Here is a 25,403-nt window from a genome sequence, read left to right on the forward strand (position 1 = left end):
AACACACTTTTTGTAGAATTTGAAAGTGGACCTTTGGATTGCTTGGAGGCCTATGGTGGAAAAGGAAATATCTTCACATAAAGACTAGACAGAAGCATTGTGACAAACTCCTTTGTGATGTGTGCATTCAACTCACAGAGTTGAACCTTTCTTTTGACTGAGCAACTTTGAAACACTCTCTCTGTAGAATCTCCCAGTGGATATTTGCAGTGGCTTGAGGCCTCTGACGGAAAAGGAAATATCTTCACATAACAAGTAGACAGAAGCACTCAGACAAACTTTTTTGTGATGTGTGCATTCTTCTCACAGAGTTGAACCTTAATTTTCATTGAGCAGTTTTGAAACACTCTTTTTGTAGAATCTGCAAGTAGTCATTTGGAGCGCTTTGAGGCCTTTGTTGGAAAACGAAATGTCTTCATATAATAACTAGACAGAAGCATTCTGAGAAACTTATTTGTGATATCTGCATTCATCTCACAGAGTTGAATCTTTCCTTTGATTCAGCAGCTTTGAAACACTCTTTTCGTAGAATCTGCTAGTGGACATTTGGAGCGCTTCGAGGCCTATGGTGGAAAAGGCAATATCTTCACATAAAAACTAGACAGAAGCCTTCTGACAAACTTCTTTGTGATGTGTGAATTTATTTCATAGATTTCAACTTTCTTGTGATTGAGCAGTTGTGAAACACTCTTTTTGTAGAATCTGCAAGTGGACATTTGGAACGCTATGAAGCCTAAGGTGGAAAAGGAAATATCTTCACATAAAAATTAGACAGACGCATTTTGACAAACTTCTTCGAGATGTGTGCATTCATCTCACAGAGTTGAACCTTTCTTTTGATTAAGCAATCTTGAAACACTCTTTCTGTAGAATCTGCAAGTGGATATTTGTTGTGCTTTGAGGCCTACGGTGGAAAAGGAAATATCTTCAAATAAAAACTTGACAGAAGCACTCTGAGAGCCTCCTTTAGGCTGTGTGCATTTATCTCTCAGACTTGACCCTTTCTTTTGATTGAGCATCTTTGAAAGACCACTTTTGTAATAAATGCAAGTGGACATTCGAAGTGCTTTGAGGCCTATGGTGGAAAAGAAAATATCTTCACATCAGAAGGAGACAGAAGCATTCTGACCAATTTCTTTGTGGTGTGTGCATTAATCTCACAGAGTTAAACCTTACTTTCCATTGAGCCATTTTGAAACACTTTTCGTAGAATCTGCAAGTGGACATTTGAAGCGCTTGGAGGCCTAGGGTCGAAAAAGAAATATAGTCACATACAAACTAGATGGAAGCCTTCTGACAAACTTCTTTCTGATGTGTGCATTCATCTCACAGAGTTGAACCTTTCTTTTGATTGAGCAGCTTTGAAACCCTCTTTTTGTAGAATTTGCATGTGAACATTTGAAGCGCTTTGAGGCCTGTGGAGCAAAAGGAAATATCTCCACCTAAAAACTAGACAGAAGCATTCTGACAAACTTCTTTGTGATGTGTGCATTCATCTCACAGAGTTGATCCTTACTTTTCATTGAGCAGTTTTGAAACACTCTTTTTGTAGGATCTGCAGGTGGATATTTGGAGGGCTTTGAGGCCTCTGGTGGATAACGAAATATCTTCACATAATAACTAGACAGAAGAATTCTCACAAACTTCTTTGTAATGTGAGCATTCGACTCACAGAGTTGAACTGTTCTTTTGACTGGGCAGCTTTGAAAGAGTACTTTTATCAAATCTGCAAGTGGACATTTGGATCGCTTTGAGGCCTCTGGTGGAAAAGGAAATAGCTTCACAATAAAACTGGAGAGAAGCGTTCTGACAAACTTCTTTGTGATGTGTACATTCATCTCACAGAGTTGAACCTTGCTTTTCATTGAGCAGTTTTGAAACACACTTTTTGTAGAATTTGAAAGTGGACCTTTGGATTGCTTGGAGGCCTATGGTGGAAAAGGAAATATCTTCACATAAAGACTAGACAGAAGCATTGTGACAAACTCCTTTGTGATGTGTGCATTCAACTCACAGAGTTGAACCTTTCTTTTGACTGAGCAACTTTGAAACACTCTCTCTGTAGAATCTCCCAGTGGATATTTGCAGTGGCTTGAGGCCTCTGACGGAAAAGGAAATATCTTCACATAACAAGTAGACAGAAGCACTCAGACAAACTTTTTTGTGATGTGTGCATTCTTCTCACAGAGTTGAACCTTAATTTTCATTGAGCAGTTTTGAAACACTCTTTTTGTAGAATCTGCAAGTAGTCATTTGGAGCGCTTTGAGGCCTTTGTTGGAAAACGAAATGTCTTCATATAATAACTAGACAGAAGCATTCTGAGAAACTTATTTGTGATATCTGCATTCATCTCACAGAGTTGAATCTTTCCTTTGATTCAGCAGCTTTGAAACACTCTTTTCGTAGAATCTGCTAGTGGACATTTGGAGCGCTTTGAGGCCTATGGTGGAAAAGGCAATATCTTCACATAAAAACTAGACAGAAGCCTTCTGACAAACTTCTTTGTGATGTGTGAATTTATTTCATAGATTTCAACTTTCTTGTGATTGAGCAGTTGTGAAACACTCTTTTTGTAGAATCTGCAAGTGGACATTTGGAACGCTATGAAGCCTAAGGTGGAAAAGGAAATATCTTCACATAAAAATCAGACAGACGCATTTTGACAAACTTCTTCGAGATGTGTGCATTCATCTCACAGAGTTGAACCTTTCTTTTGATTAAGCAATCTTGAAACACTCTTTCTGTAGAATCTGCAAGTGGATATTTGTTGTGCTTTGAGGCCTACGGTGGAAAAGGAAATATCTTCAAATAAAAACTTGACAGAAGCACTCTGAGAGCCTCCTTTGGGCTGTGTGCATTTCTCTCTCAGACTTGACCCTTTCTTTTGATTGAGCATCTTTGAAAGACCACTTTTGTAATAAATGCAAGTGGACATTCGAAGTGCTTTGAGGCCTATGGTGGAAAAGAAAATATCTTCACATCAGAAGGAGACAGAAGCATTCTGACCAATTTCTTTGTGGTGTGTGCATTAATCTCACAGAGTTAAACCTTACTTTCCATTGAGCCATTTTGAAACACTTTTCGTAGAATCTGCAAGTGGACATTTGAAGCGCTTGGAGGCCTAGGGTCGAAAAAGAAATATATTCACATACAAACTAGATGGAAGCCTTCTGACAAACTTCTTTCTGATGTGTGCATTCATCTCACAGAGTTGAACCTTTCTTTTGATTGAGCAGCTTTGAAACCCTCTTTTTGTAGAATTTGCATGTGAACATTTGAAGCGCTTTGAGGCCTGTGGAGCAAAAGGAAATATCTCCACCTAAAAACTAGACAGAAGCATTCTGACAAACTTCTTTGTGATGTGTGCATTCATCTCACAGAGTTGATCCTTACTTTTCATTGAGCAGTTTTGAAACACTCTTTTTGTAGAATCTGCAGGTGGATATTTGGAGGGCTTTGAGGCCTCTGGTGGATAACGAAATATCTTCACATAATAACTAGACAGAAGAATTCTCACAAACTTCTTTGTAATGTGAGCATTCGTCTCACAGAGTTGAACTGTTCTTTTGACTGGGCAGCTTTGAAAGAGTACTTTTATCAAATCTGCAAGTGGACATTTGGATCGCTTTGAGGCCTCTGGTGGAAAAGGAAATAGCTTCACAATAAAACTGGAGAGAAGCGTTCTGACAAACTTCTTTGTGATGTGTACATTCATCTCACAGAGTTGAACCTTGCTTTTCATTGAGCAGTTTTGAAACACACTTTTTGTAGAATTTGAAAGTGGACCTTTGGATTGCTTGGAGGCCTATGGTGGAAAAGGAAATATCTTCACATAAAGACTAGACAGAAGCATTGTGACAAACTCCTTTGTGATGTGTGCATTCAACTCACAGAGTTGAACCTTTCTTTTGACTGAGCAACTTTGAAACACTCTCTCTGTAGAATCTCCCAGTGGATATTTGCAGTGGCTTGAGGCCTCTGACGGAAAAGGAAATATCTTCACATAACAAGTAGACAGAAGCACTCAGACAAACTTTTTTGTGATGTGTGCATTCTTCTCACAGAGTTGAACCTTAATTTTCATTGAGCAGTTTTGAAACACTCTTTTTGTAGAATCTGCAAGTAGTCATTTGGAGCGCTTTGAGGCCTTTGTTGGAAAACGAAATGTCTTCATATAATAACTAGACAGAAGCATTCTGAGAAACTTATTTGTGATATCTGCATTCATCTCACAGAGTTGAATCTTTCCTTTGATTCAGCAGCTTTGAAACACTCTTTTCGTAGAATCTGCTAGTGGACATTTGGAGCGCTTCGAGGCCTATGGCGGAAAAGGCAATATCTTCACATAAAAACTAGACAGAAGCCTTCTGACAAACTTCTTTGTGATGTGTGAATTTATTTCATAGATTTCAACTTTCTTGTGATTGAGCAGTTGTGAAACACTCTTTTTGTAGAATCTGCAAGTGGACATTTGGAACGCTATGAAGCCTAAGGTGGAAAAGGAAATATCTTCACATAAAAATTAGACAGACGCATTTTGACAAACTTCTTCGAGATGTGTGCATTCATCTCACAGAGTTGAACCTTTCTTTTGATTAAGCAATCTTGAAACACTCTTTCTGTAGAATCTGCAAGTGGATATTTGTTGTGCTTTGAGGCCTACGGTGGAAAAGGAAATATCTTCAAATAAAAACTTGACAGAAGCACTCTGAGAGCCTCCTTTGGGCTGTGTGCATTTCTCTCTCAGACTTGACCCTTTCTTTTGATTGAGCATCTTTGAAAGACCACTTTTGTAATAAATGCAAGTGGACATTCGAAGTGCTTTGAGGCCTATGGTGGAAAAGAAAATATCTTCACATCAGAAGGAGACAGAAGCATTCTGACCAATTTCTTTGTGGTGTGTGCATTAATCTCACAGAGTTAAACCTTACTTTCCATTGAGCCATTTTGAAACACTTTTCGTAGAATCTGCAAGTGGACATTTGAAGCGCTTGGAGGCCTAGGGTCGAAAAAGAAATATATTCACATACAAACTAGATGGAAGCCTTCTGACAAACTTCTTTCTGATGTGTGCATTCATCTCACAGAGTTGAACCTTTCTTTTGATTGAGCAGCTTTGAAACCCTCTTTTTGTAGAATTTGCATGTGAACATTTGAAGCGCTTTGAGGCCTGTGGAGCAAAAGGAAATATCTCCACCTAAAAACTAGACAGAAGCATTCTGACAAACTTCTTTGTGATGTGTGCATTCATCTCACAGAGTTGATCCTTACTTTTCATTGAGCAGTTTTGAAACACTCTTTTTGTAGAATCTGCAGGTGGATATTTGGAGGGCTTTGAGGCCTCTGGTGGATAACGAAATATCTTCACATAATAACTAGACAGAAGAATTCTCACAAACTTCTTTGTAATGTGAGCATTCGTCTCACAGAGTTGAACTGTTCTTTTGACTGGGCAGCTTTGAAAGAGTACTTTTATCAAATCTGCAAGTGGACATTTGGATCGCTTTGAGGCCTCTGGTGGAAAAGGAAATATCTTCACAATAAAACTGGAGAGAAGCGTTCTGACAAACTTCTTTGTGATGTGTACATTCATCTCACAGAGTTGAACCTTGCTTTTCATTGAGCAGTTTTGAAACACACTTTTTGTAGAATTTGAAAGTGGACCTTTGGATTGCTTGGAGGCCTATGGTGGAAAAGGAAATATCTTCACATAAAGACTAGACAGAAGCATTGTGACAAACTCCTTTGTGATGTGTGCATTCAACTCACAGAGTTGAACCTTTCTTTTGACTGAGCAACTTTGAAACACTCTCTCTGTAGAATCTCCCAGTGGATATTTGCAGTGGCTTGAGGCCTCTGACGGAAAAGGAAATATCTTCACATAACAAGTAGACAGAAGCACTCAGACAAACTTTTTTGTGATGTGTGCATTCTTCTCACAGAGTTGAACCTTAATTTTCATTGAGCAGTTTTGAAACACTCTTTTTGTAGAATCTGCAAGTAGTCATTTGGAGCGCTTTGAGGCCTTTGTTGGAAAACGAAATGTCTTCATATAATAACTAGACAGAAGCATTCTGAGAAACTTATTTGTGATATCTGCATTCATCTCACAGAGTTGAATCTTTCCTTTGATTCAGCAGCTTTGAAACACTCTTTTCGTAGAATCTGCTAGTGGACATTTGGAGCGCTTCGAGGCCTATGGTGGAAAAGGCAATATCTTCACATAAAAACTAGACAGAAGCCTTCTGACAAACTTCTTTGTGATGTGTGAATTTATTTCATAGATTTCAACTTTCTTGTGATTGAGCAGTTGTGAAACACTCTTTTTGTAGAATCTGCAAGTGGACATTTGGAACGCTATGAAGCCTAAGGTGGAAAAGGAAATATCTTCACATAAAAATTAGACAGACGCATTTTGACAAACTTCTTCGAGATGTGTGCATTCATCTCACAGAGTTGAACCTTTCTTTTGATTAAGCAATCTTGAAACACTCTTTTTGTAGAATCTGCAAGTGGATATTTGTTGTGCTTTGAGGCCTACGGTGGAAAAGGAAATATCTTCAAATAAAAACTTGACAGAAGCACTCTGAGAGCCTCCTTTGGGCTGTGTGCATTTCTCTCTCAGACTTGACCCTTTCTTTTGATTGAGCATCTTTGAAAGACCACTTTTGTAATAAATGCAAGTGGACATTCGAAGTGCTTTGAGGCCTATGGTGGAAAAGAAAATATCTTCACATCAGAAGGAGACAGAAGCATTCTGACCAATTTCTTTGTGGTGTGTGCATTAATCTCACAGAGTTAAACCTTACTTTCCATTGAGCCATTTTGAAACACTTTTCGTAGAATCTGCAAGTGGACATTTGAAGCGCTTGGAGGCCTAGGGTCGAAAAAGAAATATATTCACATACAAACTAGATGGAAGCCTTCTGACAAACTTCTTTCTGATGTGTGCATTCATCTCACAGAGTTGAACCTTTCTTTTGATTGAGCAGCTTTGAAACCCTCTTTTTGTAGAATTTGCATGTGAACATTTGAAGCGCTTTGAGGCCTGTGGAGCAAAAGGAAATATCTCCACCTAAAAACTAGACAGAAGCATTCTGACAAACTTCTTTGTGATGTGTGCATTCATCTCACAGAGTTGATCCTTACTTTTCATTGAGCAGTTTTGAAACACTCTTTTTGTAGAATCTGCAGGTGGATATTTGGAGGGCTTTGAGGCCTCTGGTGGATAACGAAATATCTTCACATAATAACTAGACAGAAGAATTCTCACAAACTTCTTTGTAATGTGAGCATTCGTCTCACAGAGTTGAACTGTTCTTTTGACTGGGCAGCTTTGAAAGAGTACTTTTATCAAATCTGCAAGTGGACATTTGGATCGCTTTGAGGCCTCTGGTGGAAAAGGAAATAGCTTCACAATAAAACTGGAGAGAAGCGTTCTGACAAACTTCTTTGTGATGTGTACATTCATCTCACAGAGTTGAACCTTGCTTTTCATTGAGCAGTTTTGAAACACACTTTTTGTAGAATTTGAAAGTGGACCTTTGGATTGCTTGGAGGCCTATGGTGGAAAAGGAAATATCTTCACATAAAGACTAGACAGAAGCATTGTGACAAACTCCTTTGTGATGTGTGCATTCAACTCACAGAGTTGAACCTTTCTTTTGACTGAGCAACTTTGAAACACTCTCTCTGTAGAATCTCCCAGTGGATATTTGCAGTGGCTTGAGGCCTCTGACGGAAAAGGAAATATCTTCACATAACAAGTAGACAGAAGCACTCAGACAAACTTTTTTGTGATGTGTGCATTCTTCTCACAGAGTTGAACCTTAATTTTCATTGAGCAGTTTTGAAACACTCTTTTTGTAGAATCTGCAAGTAGTCATTTGGAGCGCTTTGAGGCCTTTGTTGGAAAACGAAATGTCTTCATATAATAACTAGACAGAAGCATTCTGAGAAACTTATTTGTGATATCTGCATTCATCTCACAGAGTTGAATCTTTCCTTTGATTCAGCAGCTTTGAAACACTCTTTTCGTAGAATCTGCTAGTGGACATTTGGAGCGCTTCGAGGCCTATGGCGGAAAAGGCAATATCTTCACATAAAAACTAGACAGAAGCCTTCTGACAAACTTCTTTGTGATGTGTGAATTTATTTCATAGATTTCAACTTTCTTGTGATTGAGCAGTTGTGAAACACTCTTTTTGTAGAATCTGCAAGTGGACATTTGGAACGCTATGAAGCCTAAGGTGGAAAAGGAAATATCTTCACATAAAAATTAGACAGACGCATTTTGACAAACTTCTTCGAGATGTGTGCATTCATCTCACAGAGTTGAACCTTTCTTTTGATTAAGCAATCTTGAAACACTCTTTTTGTAGAATCTGCAAGTGGATATTTGTTGTGCTTTGAGGCCTACGGTGGAAAAGGAAATATCTTCAAATAAAAACTTGACAGAAGCACTCTGAGAGCCTCCTTTGGGCTGTGTGCATTTCTCTCTCAGACTTGACCCTTTCTTTTGATTGAGCATCTTTGAAAGACCACTTTTGTAATAAATGCAAGTGGACATTCGAAGTGCTTTGAGGCCTATGGTGGAAAAGAAAATATCTTCACATCAGAAGGAGACAGAAGCATTCTGACCAATTTCTTTGTGGTGTGTGCATTAATCTCACAGAGTTAAACCTTACTTTCCATTGAGCCATTTTGAAACACTTTTCGTAGAATCTGCAAGTGGACATTTGAAGCGCTTGGAGGCCTAGGGTCGAAAAAGAAATATAGTCACATACAAACTAGATGGAAGCCTTCTGACAAACTTCTTTCTGATGTGTGCATTCATCTCACAGAGTTGAACCTTTCTTTTGATTGAGCAGCTTTGAAACCCTCTTTTTGTAGAATTTGCATGTGAACATTTGAAGCGCTTTGAGGCCTGTGGAGCAAAAGGAAATATCTCCACCTAAAAACTAGACAGAAGCATTCTGACAAACTTCTTTGTGATGTGTGCATTCATCTCACAGAGTTGATCCTTACTTTTCATTGAGCAGTTTTGAAACACTCTTTTTGTAGAATCTGCAGGTGGATATTTGGAGGGCTTTGAGGCCTCTGGTGGATAACGAAATATCTTCACATAATAACTAGACAGAAGAATTCTCACAAACTTCTTTGTAATGTGAGCATTCGTCTCACAGAGTTGAACTGTTCTTTTGACTGGGCAGCTTTGAAAGAGTACTTTTATCAAATCTGCAAGTGGACATTTGGATCGCTTTGAGGCCTCTGGTGGAAAAGGAAATAGCTTCACAATAAAACTGGAGAGAAGCGTTCTGACAAACTTCTTTGTGATGTGTACATTCATCTCACAGAGTTGAACCTTGCTTTTCATTGAGCAGTTTTGAAACACACTTTTTGTAGAATTTGAAAGTGGACCTTTGGATTGCTTGGAGGCCTATGGTGGAAAAGGAAATATCTTCACATAAAGACTAGACAGAAGCATTGTGACAAACTCCTTTGTGATGTGTGCATTCAACTCACAGAGTTGAACCTTTCTTTTGACTGAGCAACTTTGAAACACTCTCTCTGTAGAATCTCCCAGTGGATATTTGCAGTGGCTTGAGGCCTCTGACGGAAAAGGAAATATCTTCACATAACAAGTAGACAGAAGCACTCAGACAAACTTTTTTGTGATGTGTGCATTCTTCTCACAGAGTTGAACCTTAATTTTCATTGAGCAGTTTTGAAACACTCTTTTTGTAGAATCTGCAAGTAGTCATTTGGAGCGCTTTGAGGCCTTTGTTGGAAAACGAAATGTCTTCATATAATAACTAGACAGAAGCATTCTGAGAAACTTATTTGTGATATCTGCATTCATCTCACAGAGTTGAATCTTTCCTTTGATTCAGCAGCTTTGAAACACTCTTTTCGTAGAATCTGCTAGTGGACATTTGGAGCGCTTCGAGGCCTATGGTGGAAAAGGCAATATCTTCACATAAAAACTAGACAGAAGCCTTCTGACAAACTTCTTTGTGATGTGTGAATTTATTTCATAGATTTCAACTTTCTTGTGATTGAGCAGTTGTGAAACACTCTTTTTGTAGAATCTGCAAGTGGACATTTGGAACGCTATGAAGCCTAAGGTGGAAAAGGAAATATCTTCACATAAAAATTAGACAGACGCATTTTGACAAACTTCTTCGAGATGTGTGCATTCATCTCACAGAGTTGAACCTTTCTTTTGATTAAGCAATCTTGAAACACTCTTTTTGTAGAATCTGCAAGTGGATATTTGTTGTGCTTTGAGGCCTACGGTGGAAAAGGAAATATCTTCAAATAAAAACTTGACAGAAGCACTCTGAGAGCCTCCTTTGGGCTGTGTGCATTTCTCTCTCAGACTTGACCCTTTCTTTTGATTGAGCATCTTTGAAAGACCACTTTTGTAATAAATGCAAGTGGACATTCGAAGTGCTTTGAGGCCTATGGTGGAAAAGAAAATATCTTCACATCAGAAGGAGACAGAAGCATTCTGACCAATTTCTTTGTGGTGTGTGCATTAATCTCACAGAGTTAAACCTTACTTTCCATTGAGCCATTTTGAAACACTTTTCGTAGAATCTGCAAGTGGACATTTGAAGCGCTTGGAGGCCTAGGGTCGAAAAAGAAATATATTCACATACAAACTAGATGGAAGCCTTCTGACAAACTTCTTTCTGATGTGTGCATTCATCTCACAGAGTTGAACCTTTCTTTTGATTGAGCAGCTTTGAAACCCTCTTTTTGTAGAATTTGCATGTGAACATTTGAAGCGCTTTGAGGCCTGTGGAGCAAAAGGAAATATCTCCACCTAAAAACTAGACAGAAGCATTCTGACAAACTTCTTTGTGATGTGTGCATTCATCTCACAGAGTTGATCCTTACTTTTCATTGAGCAGTTTTGAAACACTCTTTTTGTAGAATCTGCAGGTGGATATTTGGAGGGCTTTGAGGCCTCTGGTGGATAACGAAATATCTTCACATAATAACTAGACAGAAGAATTCTCACAAACTTCTTTGTAATGTGAGCATTCGTCTCACAGAGTTGAACTGTTCTTTTGACTGGGCAGCTTTGAAAGAGTACTTTTATCAAATCTGCAAGTGGACATTTGGATCGCTTTGAGGCCTCTGGTGGAAAAGGAAATAGCTTCACAATAAAACTGGAGAGAAGCGTTCTGACAAACTTCTTTGTGATGTGTACATTCATCTCACAGAGTTGAACCTTGCTTTTCATTGAGCAGTTTTGAAACACACTTTTTGTAGAATTTGAAAGTGGACCTTTGGATTGCTTGGAGGCCTATGGTGGAAAAGGAAATATCTTCACATAAAGACTAGACAGAAGCATTGTGACAAACTCCTTTGTGATGTGTGCATTCAACTCACAGAGTTGAACCTTTCTTTTGACTGAGCAACTTTGAAACACTCTCTCTGTAGAATCTCCCAGTGGATATTTGCAGTGGCTTGAGGCCTCTGACGGAAAAGGAAATATCTTCACATAACAAGTAGACAGAAGCACTCAGACAAACTTTTTTGTGATGTGTGCATTCTTCTCACAGAGTTGAACCTTAATTTTCATTGAGCAGTTTTGAAACACTCTTTTTGTAGAATCTGCAAGTAGTCATTTGGAGCGCTTTGAGGCCTTTGTTGGAAAACGAAATGTCTTCATATAATAACTAGACAGAAGCATTCTGAGAAACTTATTTGTGATATCTGCATTCATCTCACAGAGTTGAATCTTTCCTTTGATTCAGCAGCTTTGAAACACTCTTTTCGTAGAATCTGCTAGTGGACATTTGGAGCGCTTCGAGGCCTATGGCGGAAAAGGCAATATCTTCACATAAAAACTAGACAGAAGCCTTCTGACAAACTTCTTTGTGATGTGTGAATTTATTTCATAGATTTCAACTTTCTTGTGATTGAGCAGTTGTGAAACACTCTTTTTGTAGAATCTGCAAGTGGACATTTGGAACGCTATGAAGCCTAAGGTGGAAAAGGAAATATCTTCACATAAAAATTAGACAGACGCATTTTGACAAACTTCTTCGAGATGTGTGCATTCATCTCACAGAGTTGAACCTTTCTTTTGATTAAGCAATCTTGAAACACTCTTTTTGTAGAATCTGCAAGTGGATATTTGTTGTGCTTTGAGGCCTACGGTGGAAAAGGAAATATCTTCAAATAAAAACTTGACAGAAGCACTCTGAGAGCCTCCTTTGGGCTGTGTGCATTTCTCTCTCAGACTTGACCCTTTCTTTTGATTGAGCATCTTTGAAAGACCACTTTTGTAATAAATGCAAGTGGACATTCGAAGTGCTTTGAGGCCTATGGTGGAAAAGAAAATATCTTCACATCAGAAGGAGACAGAAGCATTCTGACCAATTTCTTTGTGGTGTGTGCATTAATCTCACAGAGTTAAACCTTACTTTCCATTGAGCCATTTTGAAACACTTTTCGTAGAATCTGCAAGTGGACATTTGAAGCGCTTGGAGGCCTAGGGTCGAAAAAGAAATATAGTCACATACAAACTAGATGGAAGCCTTCTGACAAACTTCTTTCTGATGTGTGCATTCATCTCACAGAGTTGAACCTTTCTTTTGATTGAGCAGCTTTGAAACCCTCTTTTTGTAGAATTTGCATGTGAACATTTGAAGCGCTTTGAGGCCTGTGGAGCAAAAGGAAATATCTCCACCTAAAAACTAGACAGAAGCATTCTGACAAACTTCTTTGTGATGTGTGCATTCATCTCACAGAGTTGATCCTTACTTTTCATTGAGCAGTTTTGAAACACTCTTTTTGTAGAATCTGCAGGTGGATATTTGGAGGGCTTTGAGGCCTCTGGTGGATAACGAAATATCTTCACATAATAACTAGACAGAAGAATTCTCACAAACTTCTTTGTAATGTGAGCATTCGTCTCACAGAGTTGAACTGTTCTTTTGACTGGGCAGCTTTGAAAGAGTACTTTTATCAAATCTGCAAGTGGACATTTGGATCGCTTTGAGGCCTCTGGTGGAAAAGGAAATAGCTTCACAATAAAACTGGAGAGAAGCGTTCTGACAAACTTCTTTGTGATGTGTACATTCATCTCACAGAGTTGAACCTTGCTTTTCATTGAGCAGTTTTGAAACACACTTTTTGTAGAATTTGAAAGTGGACCTTTGGATTGCTTGGAGGCCTATGGTGGAAAAGGAAATATCTTCACATAAAGACTAGACAGAAGCATTGTGACAAACTCCTTTGTGATGTGTGCATTCAACTCACAGAGTTGAACCTTTCTTTTGACTGAGCAACTTTGAAACACTCTCTCTGTAGAATCTCCCAGTGGATATTTGCAGTGGCTTGAGGCCTCTGACGGAAAAGGAAATATCTTCACATAACAAGTAGACAGAAGCACTCAGACAAACTTTTTTGTGATGTGTGCATTCTTCTCACAGAGTTGAACCTTAATTTTCATTGAGCAGTTTTGAAACACTCTTTTTGTAGAATCTGCAAGTAGTCATTTGGAGCGCTTTGAGGCCTTTGTTGGAAAACGAAATGTCTTCATATAATAACTAGACAGAAGCATTCTGAGAAACTTATTTGTGATATCTGCATTCATCTCACAGAGTTGAATCTTTCCTTTGATTCAGCAGCTTTGAAACACTCTTTTCGTAGAATCTGCTAGTGGACATTTGGAGCGCTTCGAGGCCTATGGTGGAAAAGGCAATATCTTCACATAAAAACTAGACAGAAGCCTTCTGACAAACTTCTTTGTGATGTGTGAATTTATTTCATAGATTTCAACTTTCTTGTGATTGAGCAGTTGTGAAACACTCTTTTTGTAGAATCTGCAAGTGGACATTTGGAACGCTATGAAGCCTAAGGTGGAAAAGGAAATATCTTCACATAAAAATTAGACAGACGCATTTTGACAAACTTCTTCGAGATGTGTGCATTCATCTCACAGAGTTGAACCTTTCTTTTGATTAAGCAATCTTGAAACACTCTTTCTGTAGAATCTGCAAGTGGATATTTGTTGTGCTTTGAGGCCTACGGTGGAAAAGGAAATATCTTCAAATAAAAACTTGACAGAAGCACTCTGAGAGCCTCCTTTGGGCTGTGTGCATTTCTCTCTCAGACTTGACCCTTTCTTTTGATTGAGCATCTTTGAAAGACCACTTTTGTAATAAATGCAAGTGGACATTCGAAGTGCTTTGAGGCCTATGGTGGAAAAGAAAATATCTTCACATCAGAAGGAGACAGAAGCATTCTGACCAATTTCTTTGTGGTGTGTGCATTAATCTCACAGAGTTAAACCTTACTTTCCATTGAGCCATTTTGAAACACTTTTCGTAGAATCTGCAAGTGGACATTTGAAGCGCTTGGAGGCCTAGGGTCGAAAAAGAAATATAGTCACATACAAACTAGATGGAAGCCTTCTGACAAACTTCTTTCTGATGTGTGCATTCATCTCACAGAGTTGAACCTTTCTTTTGATTGAGCAGCTTTGAAACCCTCTTTTTGTAGAATTTGCATGTGAACATTTGAAGCGCTTTGAGGCCTGTGGAGCAAAAGGAAATATCTCCACCTAAAAACTAGACAGAAGCATTCTGACAAACTTCTTTGTGATGTGTGCATTCATCTCACAGAGTTGATCCTTACTTTTCATTGAGCAGTTTTGAAACACTCTTTTTGTAGAATCTGCAGGTGGATATTTGGAGGGCTTTGAGGCCTCTGGTGGATAACGAAATATCTTCACATAATAACTAGACAGAAGAATTCTCACAAACTTCTTTGTAATGTGAGCATTCGTCTCACAGAGTTGAACTGTTCTTTTGACTGGGCAGCTTTGAAAGAGTACTTTTATCAAATCTGCAAGTGGACATTTGGATCGCTTTGAGGCCTCTGGTGGAAAAGGAAATAGCTTCACAATAAAACTGGAGAGAAGCGTTCTGACAAACTTCTTTGTGATGTGTACATTCATCTCACAGAGTTGAACCTTGCTTTTCATTGAGCAGTTTTGAAACACACTTTTTGTAGAATTTGAAAGTGGACCTTTGGATTGCTTGGAGGCCTATGGTGGAAAAGGAAATATCTTCACATAAAGACTAGACAGAAGCATTGTGACAAACTCCTTTGTGATGTGTGCATTCAACTCACAGAGTTGAACCTTTCTTTTGACTGAGCAACTTTGAAACACTCTCTCTGTAGAATCTCCCAGTGGATATTTGCAGTGGCTTGAGGCCTCTGACGGAAAAGGAAATATCTTCACATAACAAGTAGACAGAAGCACTCAGACAAACTTTTTTGTGATGTGTGCATTCTTCTCACAGAGTTGAACCTTAATTTTCATTGAGCAGTTTTGAAACACTCTTTTTGTAGAATCTGCAAGTAGTCATTTGGAGCGCTTTGAGGCCTTTGTTGGAAAACGAAATGTCTTCATATAATAACTAGACAGAAGCATTCTGAGAAACTTATTTGTGATATCTGCATTCATCTCACAGAGTTGAATCTTTCCTTTGATTCAGCAGCTTTGAAACACTCTTTTCGTAGAATCTGCTAGTGGACATTTGGAGCGCTTCGAGGCCTATGGTGGAAAAGGCAATATCTTCACATAAAAACTAGACAGAAGCCTTCTGACAAACTTCTTTGTGATGTGTGAATTTATTTCATAGATTTCAACTTTCTTGTGATTGAGCAGTTGTGAAACACTCTTTTTGTAGAATCTGCAAGTGGACATTTGGAACGCTATGAAGCCTAAGGTGGAAAAGGAAATATCTTCACATAAAAATTAGACAGACGCATTTTGACAAACTTCTTCGAGATGTGTGCATTCATCTCACAGAGTTGAACCTTTCTTTTGATTAAGCAATCTTGAAACACTCTTTCTGTAGAATCTGCAAGTGGATATTTGTTGTGCTTTGAGGCCTACGGTGGAAAAGGAAATATCTTCAAATAAAAACTTGACAGAAGCACTCTGAGAGCCTCCTTTGGGCTGTGTGCATTTCTCTCTCAGACTTGACCCTTTCTTTTGATTGAGCATCTTTGAAAGACCACTTTTGTAATAAATGCAAGTGGACATTCGAAGTGCTTTGAGGCCTATGGTGGAAAAGAAAATATCTTCACATCAGAAGGAGACAGAAGCATTCTGACCAATTTCTTTGTGGTGTGTGCATTAATCTCACAGAGTTAAACCTTACTTTCCATTGAGCCATTTTGAAACACTTTTCGTAGAATCTGCAAGTGGACATTTGAAGCGCTTGGAGGCCTAGGGTCGAAAAAGAAATATAGTCACATACAAACTAGATGGAAGCCTTCTGACAAACTTCTTTCTGATGTGTGCATTCATCTCACAGAGTTGAACCTTTCTTTTGATTGAGCAGCTTTGAAACCCTCTTTTTGTAGAATTTGCATGTGAACATTTGAAGCGCTTTGAGGCCTGTGGAGCAAAAGGAAATATCTCCACCTAAAAACTAGACAGAAGCATTCTGACAAACTTCTTTGTGATGTGTGCATTCATCTCACAGAGTTGATCCTTACTTTTCATTGAGCAGTTTTGAAACACTCTTTTTGTAGAATCTGCAGGTGGATATTTGGAGGGCTTTGAGGCCTCTGGTGGATAACGAAATATCTTCACATAATAACTAGACAGAAGAATTCTCACAAACTTCTTTGTAATGTGAGCATTCGTCTCACAGAGTTGAACTGTTCTTTTGACTGGGCAGCTTTGAAAGAGTACTTTTATCAAATCTGCAAGTGGACATTTGGATCGCTTTGAGGCCTCTGGTGGAAAAGGAAATAGCTTCACAATAAAACTGGAGAGAAGCGTTCTGACAAACTTCTTTGTGATGTGTACATTCATCTCACAGAGTTGAACCTTGCTTTTCATTGAGCAGTTTTGAAACACACTTTTTGTAGAATTTGAAAGTGGACCTTTGGATTGCTTGGAGGCCTATGGTGGAAAAGGAAATATCTTCACATAAAGACTAGACAGAAGCATTGTGACAAACTCCTTTGTGATGTGTGCATTCAACTCACAGAGTTGAACCTTTCTTTTGACTGAGCAACTTTGAAACACTCTCTCTGTAGAATCTCCCAGTGGATATTTGCAGTGGCTTGAGGCCTCTGACGGAAAAGGAAATATCTTCACATAACAAGTAGACAGAAGCACTCAGACAAACTTTTTTGTGATGTGTGCATTCTTCTCACAGAGTTGAACCTTAATTTTCATTGAGCAGTTTTGAAACACTCTTTTTGTAGAATCTGCAAGTAGTCATTTGGAGCGCTTTGAGGCCTTTGTTGGAAAACGAAATGTCTTCATATAATAACTAGACAGAAGCATTCTGAGAAACTTATTTGTGATATCTGCATTCATCTCACAGAGTTGAATCTTTCCTTTGATTCAGCAGCTTTGAAACACTCTTTTCGTAGAATCTGCTAGTGGACATTTGGAGCGCTTCGAGGCCTATGGTGGAAAAGGCAATATCTTCACATAAAAACTAGACAGAAGCCTTCTGACAAACTTCTTTGTGATGTGTGAATTTATTTCATAGATTTCAACTTTCTTGTGATTGAGCAGTTGTGAAACACTCTTTTTGTAGAATCTGCAAGTGGACATTTGGAACGCTATGAAGCCTAAGGTGGAAAAGGAAATATCTTCACATAAAAATTAGACAGACGCATTTTGACAAACTTCTTCGAGATGTGTGCATTCATCTCACAGAGTTGAACCTTTCTTTTGATTAAGCAATCTTGAAACACTCTTTCTGTAGAATCTGCAAGTGGATATTTGTTGTGCTTTGAGGCCTACGGTGGAAAAGGAAATATCTTCAAATAAAAACTTGACAGAAGCACTCTGAGAGCCTCCTTTGGGCTGTGTGCATTTCTCTCTCAGACTTGACCCTTTCTTTTGATTGAGCATCTTTGAAAGACCACTTTTGTAATAAATGCAAGTGGACATTCGAAGTGCTTTGAGGCCTATGGTGGAAAAGAAAATATCTTCACATCAGAAGGAGACAGAAGCATTCTGACCAATTTCTTTGTGGTGTGTGCATTAATCTCACAGAGTTAAACCTTACTTTCCATTGAGCCATTTTGAAACACTTTTCGTAGAATCTGCAAGTGGACATTTGAAGCGCTTGGAGGCCTAGGGTCGAAAAAGAAATATAGTCACATACAAACTAGATGGAAGCCTTCTGACAAACTTCTTTCTGATGTGTGCATTCATCTCACAGAGTTGAACCTTTCTTTTGATTGAGCAGCTTTGAAACCCTCTTTTTGTAGAATTTGCATGTGAACATTTGAAGCGCTTTGAGGCCTGTGGAGCAAAAGGAAATATCTCCACCTAAAAACTAGACAGAAGCATTCTGACAAACTTCTTTGTGATGTGTGCATTCATCTCACAGAGTTGATCCTTACTTTTCATTGAGCAGTTTTGAAACACTCTTTTTGTAGAATCTGCAGGTGGATATTTGGAGGGCTTTGAGGCCTCTGGTGGATAACGAAATATCTTCACATAATAACTAGACAGAAGAATTCTCACAAACTTCTTTGTAATGTGAGCATTCGTCTCACAGAGTTGAACTGTTCTTTTGACTGGGCAGCTTTGAAAGAGTACTTTTATCAAATCTGCAAGTGGACATTTGGATCGCTTTGAGGCCTCTGGTGGAAAAGGAAATAGCTTCACAATAAAACTGGAGAGAAGCGTTCTGACAAACTTCTTTGTGATGTGTACATTCATCTCACAGAGTTGAACCTTGCTTTTCATTGAGCAGTTTTGAAACACACTTTTTGTAGAATTTGAAAGTGGACCTTTGGATTGCTTGGAGGCCTATGGTGGAAAAGGAAATATCTTCACATAAAGACTAGACAGAAGCATTGTGACAAACTCCTTTGTGATGTGTGCATTCAACTCACAGAGTTGAACCTTTCTTTTGACTGAGCAACTTTGAAACACTCTCTCTGTAGAATCTCCCAGTGGATATTTGCAGTGGCTTGAGGCCTCTGACGGAAAAGGAAATATCTTCACATAACAAGTAGACAGAAGCACTCAGACAAACTTTTTTGTGATGTGTGCATTCTTCTCACAGAGTTGAACCTTAATTTTCATTGAGCAGTTTTGAAACACTCTTTTTGTAGAATCTGCAAGTAGTCATTTGGAGCGCTTTGAGGCCTTTGTTGGAAAACGAAATGTCTTCATATAATAACTAGACAGAAGCATTCTGAGAAACTTATTTGTGATATCTGCATTCATCTCACAGAGTTGAATCTTTCCTTTGATTCAGCAGCTTTGAAACACTCTTTTCGTAGAATCTGCTAGTGGACATTTGGAGCGCTTCGAGGCCTATGGTGGAAAAGGCAATATCTTCACATAAAAACTAGACAGAAGCCTTCTGACAAACTTCTTTGTGATGTGTGAATTTATTTCATAGATTTCAACTTTCTTGTGATTGAGCAGTTGTGAAACACTCTTTTTGTAGAATCTGCAAGTGGACATTTGGAACGCTATGAAGCCTAAGGTGGAAAAGGAAATATCTTCACATAAAAATTAGACAGACGCATTTTGACAAACTTCTTCGAGATGTGTGCATTCATCTCACAGAGTTGAACCTTTCTTTTGATTAAGCAATCTTGAAACACTCTTTCTGTAGAATCTGCAAGTGGATATTTGTTGTGCTTTGAGGCCTACGGTGGAAAAGGAAATATCTTCAAATAAAAACTTGACAGAAGCACTCTGAGAGCCTCCTTTGGGCTGTGTGCATTTCTCTCTCAGACTTGACCCTTTCTTTTGATTGAGCATCTTTGAAAGACCACTTTTGTAATAAATGCAAGTGGACATTCGAAGTGCTTTGAGGCCTATGGTGGAAAAGAAAATATCTTCACATCAGAAGGAGACAGAAGCATTCTGACCAATTTCTTTGTGGTGTGTGCATTAATCTCACAGAGTTAAACCTTACTTTCCATTGAGCCATTTTGAAACACTTTTCGTAGAATCTGCAAGTGGACATTTGAAGCGCTTGGAGGCCTAGGGTCGAAAAAGAAATATAGTCACATACAAACTAGATGGAAGCCTTCTGACAAACTTCTTTCTGATGTGTGCATTCATCTCACAGAGTTGAACCTTTCTTTTGATTGAGCAGCTTTGAAACCCTCTTTTTGTAGAATTTGCATGTGAACATTTGAAGCGCTTTGAGGCCTGTGGAGCAAAAGGAAATATCTCCACCTAAAAACTAGACAGAAGCATTCTGACAAACTTCTTTGTGATGTGTGCATTCATCTCACAGAGTTGATCCTTACTTTTCATTGAGCAGTTTTGAAACACTCTTTTTGTAGAATCTGCAGGTGGATATTTGGAGGGCTTTGAGGCCTCTGGTGGATAACGAAATATCTTCACATAATAACTAGACAGAAGAATTCTCACAAACTTCTTTGTAATGTGAGCATTCGTCTCACAGAGTTGAACTGTTCTTTTGACTGGGCAGCTTTGAAAGAGTACTTTTATCAAATCTGCAAGTGGACATTTGGATCGCTTTGAGGCCTCTGGTGGAAAAGGAAATAGCTTCACAATAAAACTGGAGAGAAGCGTTCTGACAAACTTCTTTGTGATGTGTACATTCATCTCACAGAGTTGAACCTTGCTTTTCATTGAGCAGTTTTGAAACACACTTTTTGTAGAATTTGAAAGTGGACCTTTGGATTGCTTGGAGGCCTATGGTGGAAAAGGAAATATCTTCACATAAAGACTAGACAGAAGCATTGTGACAAACTCCTTTGTGATGTGTGCATTCAACTCACAGAGTTGAACCTTTCTTTTGACTGAGCAACTTTGAAACACTCTCTCTGTAGAATCTCCCAGTGGATATTTGCAGTGGCTTGAGGCCTCTGACGGAAAAGGAAATATCTTCACATAACAAGTAGACAGAAGCACTCAGACAAACTTTTTTGTGATGTGTGCATTCTTCTCACAGAGTTGAACCTTAATTTTCATTGAGCAGTTTTGAAACACTCTTTTTGTAGAATCTGCAAGTAGTCATTTGGAGCGCTTTGAGGCCTTTGTTGGAAAACGAAATGTCTTCATATAATAACTAGACAGAAGCATTCTGAGAAACTTATTTGTGATATCTGCATTCATCTCACAGAGTTGAATCTTTCCTTTGATTCAGCAGCTTTGAAACACTCTTTTCGTAGAATCTGCTAGTGGACATTTGGAGCGCTTTGAGGCCTATGGTGGAAAAGGCAATATCTTCACATAAAAACTAGACAGAAGCCTTCTGACAAACTTCTTTGTGATGTGTGAATTTATTTCATAGATTTCAACTTTCTTGTGATTGAGCAGTTGTGAAACACTCTTTTTGTAGAATCTGCAAGTGGACATTTGGAACGCTATGAAGCCTAAGGTGGAAAAGGAAATATCTTCACATAAAAATTAGACGCATTTTGACAAACTTCTTCGAGATGTGTGCACTCATCTCACAGAGTTGAACCTTTCTTTTGATTAAGCAATCTTGAAACACTCTTTCTGTAGAATCTGCAAGTGGATATTTGTTGTGCTTTGAGGCCTACGGTGGAAAAGGAAATATCTTCAAATAAAAACTTGACAGAAGCACTCTGAGAGCCTCCTTTAGGCTGTGTGCATTTATCTCTCAGACTTGACCCTTTCTTTTGATTGAGCATCTTTGAAAGACCACTTTTGTAATAAATGCAAGTGGACATTCGAAGTGCTTTGAGGCCTATGGTGGAAAAGAAAATATCTTCACATCAGAAGGAGACAGAAGCATTCTGACCAATTTCTTTGTGGTGTGTGCATTAATCTCACAGAGTTAAACCTTACTTTCCATTGAGCCATTTTGAAACACTTTTCGTAGAATCTGCAAGTGGACATTTGAAGCGCTTGGAGGCCTAGGGTCGAAAAAGAAATATAGTCACATACAAACTAGATGGAAGCCTTCTGACAAACTTCTTTCTGATGTGTGCATTCATCTCACAGAGTTGAACCTTTCTTTTGATTGAGCAGCTTTGAAACCCTCTTTTTGTAGAATTTGCATGTGAACATTTGAAGCGCTTTGAGGCCTGTGGAGCAAAAGGAAATATCTCCACCTAAAAACTAGACAGAAGCATTCTGACAAACTTCTTTGTGATGTGTGCATTCATCTCACAGAGTTGATCCTTACTTTTCATTGAGCAGTTTTGAAACACTCTTTTTGTAGAATCTGCAGGTGGATATTTGGAGGGCTTTGAGGCCTCTGGTGGATAACGAAATATCTTCACATAATAACTAGACAGAAGAATTCTCACAAACTTCTTTGTAATGTGAGCATTCGTCTCACAGAGTTGAACTGTTCTTTTGACTGGGCAGCTTTGAAAGAGTACTTTTATCAAATCTGCAAGTGGACATTTGGATCGCTTTGAGGCCTCTGGTGGAAAAGGAAATAGCTTCACAATAAAACTGGAGAGAAGCGTTCTGACAAACTTCTTTGTGATGTGTACATTCATCTCACAGAGTTGAACCTTGCTTTTCATTGAGCAGTTTTGAAACACACTTTTTGTAGAATTTGAAAGTGGACCTTTGGATTGCTTGGAGGCCTATGGTGGAAAAGGAAATATCTTCACATAAAGACTAGACAGAAGCATTGTGACAAACTCCTTTGTGATGTGTGCATTCAACTCACAGAGTTGAACCTTTCTTTTGACTGAGCAACTTTGAAACACTCTCTCTGTAGAATCTCCCAGTGGATATTTGCAGTGGCTTGAGGCCTCTGACGGAAAAGGAAATATCTTCACATAACAAGTAGACAGAAGCACTCAGACAAACTTTTTTGTGATGTGTGCATTCTTCTCACAGAGTTGAACCTTAATTTTCATTGAGCAGTTTTGAAACACTCTTTTTGTAGAATCTGCAAGTAGTCATTTGGAGCGCTTTGAGGCCTTTGTTGGAAAACGAAATGTCTTCATATAATAACTAGACAGAAGCATTCTGAGAAACTTATTTGTGATATCTGCATTCATCTCACAGAGTTGAATCTTTCCTTTGATTCAGCAGCTTTGAAACACTCTTTTCGTAGAATCTGCTAGTGGACATTTGGAGCGCTTTGAGGCCTATGGTGGAAAAGGCAATATCTTCACATAAAAACTAGACAGAAGCCTTCTGACAAACTTCTTTGTGATGTGTGAATTTATTTCATAGATTTCAACTTTCTTGTGATTGAGCAGTTGTGAAACACTCTTTTTGTAGAATCTGCAAGTGGACATTTGGAACGCTATGAAGCCTAAGGTGGAAAAGGAAATATCTTCACATAAAAATTAGACAGACGCATTTTGACAAACTTCTTCGAGATGTGTGCATTCATCTCACAGAGTTGAACCTTTCTTTTGATTAAGCAATCTTGAAACACTCTTTTTGTAGAATCTGCAAGTGGATATTTGTTGTGCTTTGAGGCCTACGGTGGAAAAGGAAATATCTTCAAATAAAAACTTGACAGAAGCACTCTGAGAGCCTCCTTTGGGCTGTGTGCATTTCTCTCTCAGACTTGACCCTTTCTTTTGATTGAGCATCTTTGAAAGACCACTTTTGTAATAAATGCAAGTGGACATTCGAAGTGCTTTGAGGCCTATGGTGGAAAAGAAAATATCTTCACATCAGAAGGAGACAGAAGCATTCTGACCAATTTCTTTGTGGTGTGTGCATTAATCTCACAGAGTTAAACCTTACTTTCCATTGAGCCATTTTGAAACACTTTTCGTAGAATCTGCAAGTGGACATTTGAAGCGCTTGGAGGCCTAGGGTCGAAAAAGAAATATATTCACATACAAACTAGATGGAAGCCTTCTGACAAACTTCTTTCTGATGTGTGCATTCATCTCACAGAGTTGAACCTTTCTTTTGATTGAGCAGCTTTGAAACCCTCTTTTTGTAGAATTTGCATGTGAACATTTGAAGCGCTTTGAGGCCTGTGGAGCAAAAGGAAATATCTCCACCTAAAAACTAGACAGAAGCATTCTGACAAACTTCTTTGTGATGTGTGCATTCATCTCACAGAGTTGATCCTTACTTTTCATTGAGCAGTTTTGAAACACTCTTTTTGTAGAATCTGCAGGTGGATATTTGGAGGGCTTTGAGGCCTCTGGTGGATAACGAAATATCTTCACATAATAACTAGACAGAAGAATTCTCACAAACTTCTTTGTAATGTGAGCATTCGTCTCACAGAGTTGAACTGTTCTTTTGACTGGGCAGCTTTGAAAGAGTACTTTTATCAAATCTGCAAGTGGACATTTGGATCGCTTTGAGGCCTCTGGTGGAAAAGGAAATAGCTTCACAATAAAACTGGAGAGAAGCGTTCTGACAAACTTCTTTGTGATGTGTACATTCATCTCACAGAGTTGAACCTTGCTTTTCATTGAGCAGTTTTGAAACACACTTTTTGTAGAATTTGAAAGTGGACCTTTGGATTGCTTGGAGGCCTATGGTGGAAAAGGAAATATCTTCACATAAAGACTAGACAGAAGCATTGTGACAAACTCCTTTGTGATGTGTGCATTCAACTCACAGAGTTGAACCTTTCTTTTGACTGAGCAACTTTGAAACACTCTCTCTGTAGAATCTCCCAGTGGATATTTGCAGTGGCTTGAGGCCTCTGACGGAAAAGGAAATATCTTCACATAACAAGTAGACAGAAGCACTCAGACAAACTTTTTTGTGATGTGTGCATTCTTCTCACAGAGTTGAACCTTAATTTTCATTGAGCAGTTTTGAAACACTCTTTTTGTAGAATCTGCAAGTAGTCATTTGGAGCGCTTTGAGGCCTTTGTTGGAAAACGAAATGTCTTCATATAATAACTAGACAGAAGCATTCTGAGAAACTTATTTGTGATATCTGCATTCATCTCACAGAGTTGAATCTTTCCTTTGATTCAGCAGCTTTGAAACACTCTTTTCGTAGAATCTGCTAGTGGACATTTGGAGCGCTTCGAGGCCTATGGTGGAAAAGGCAATATCTTCACATAAAAACTAGACAGAAGCCTTCTGACAAACTTCTTTGTGATGTGTGAATTTATTTCATAGATTTCAACTTTCTTGTGATTGAGCAGTTGTGAAACACTCTTTTTGTAGAATCTGCAAGTGGACATTTGGAACGCTATGAAGCCTAAGGTGGAAAAGGAAATATCTTCACATAAAAATTAGACAGACGCATTTTGACAAACTTCTTCGAGATGTGTGCATTCATCTCACAGAGTTGAACCTTTCTTTTGATTAAGCAATCTTGAAACACTCTTTCTGTAGAATCTGCAAGTGGATATTTGTTGTGCTTTGAGGCCTACGGTGGAAAAGGAAATATCTTCAAATAAAAACTTGACAGAAGCACTCTGAGAGCCTCCTTTGGGCTGTGTGCATTTCTCTCTCAGA

Source organism: Pan paniscus, chromosome Y (assembly GCF_029289425.2).
Source record: "Pan paniscus chromosome Y, NHGRI_mPanPan1-v2.0_pri, whole genome shotgun sequence".
NCBI classification, from domain to species: Eukaryota; Metazoa; Chordata; class Mammalia; order Primates; family Hominidae; genus Pan; species Pan paniscus.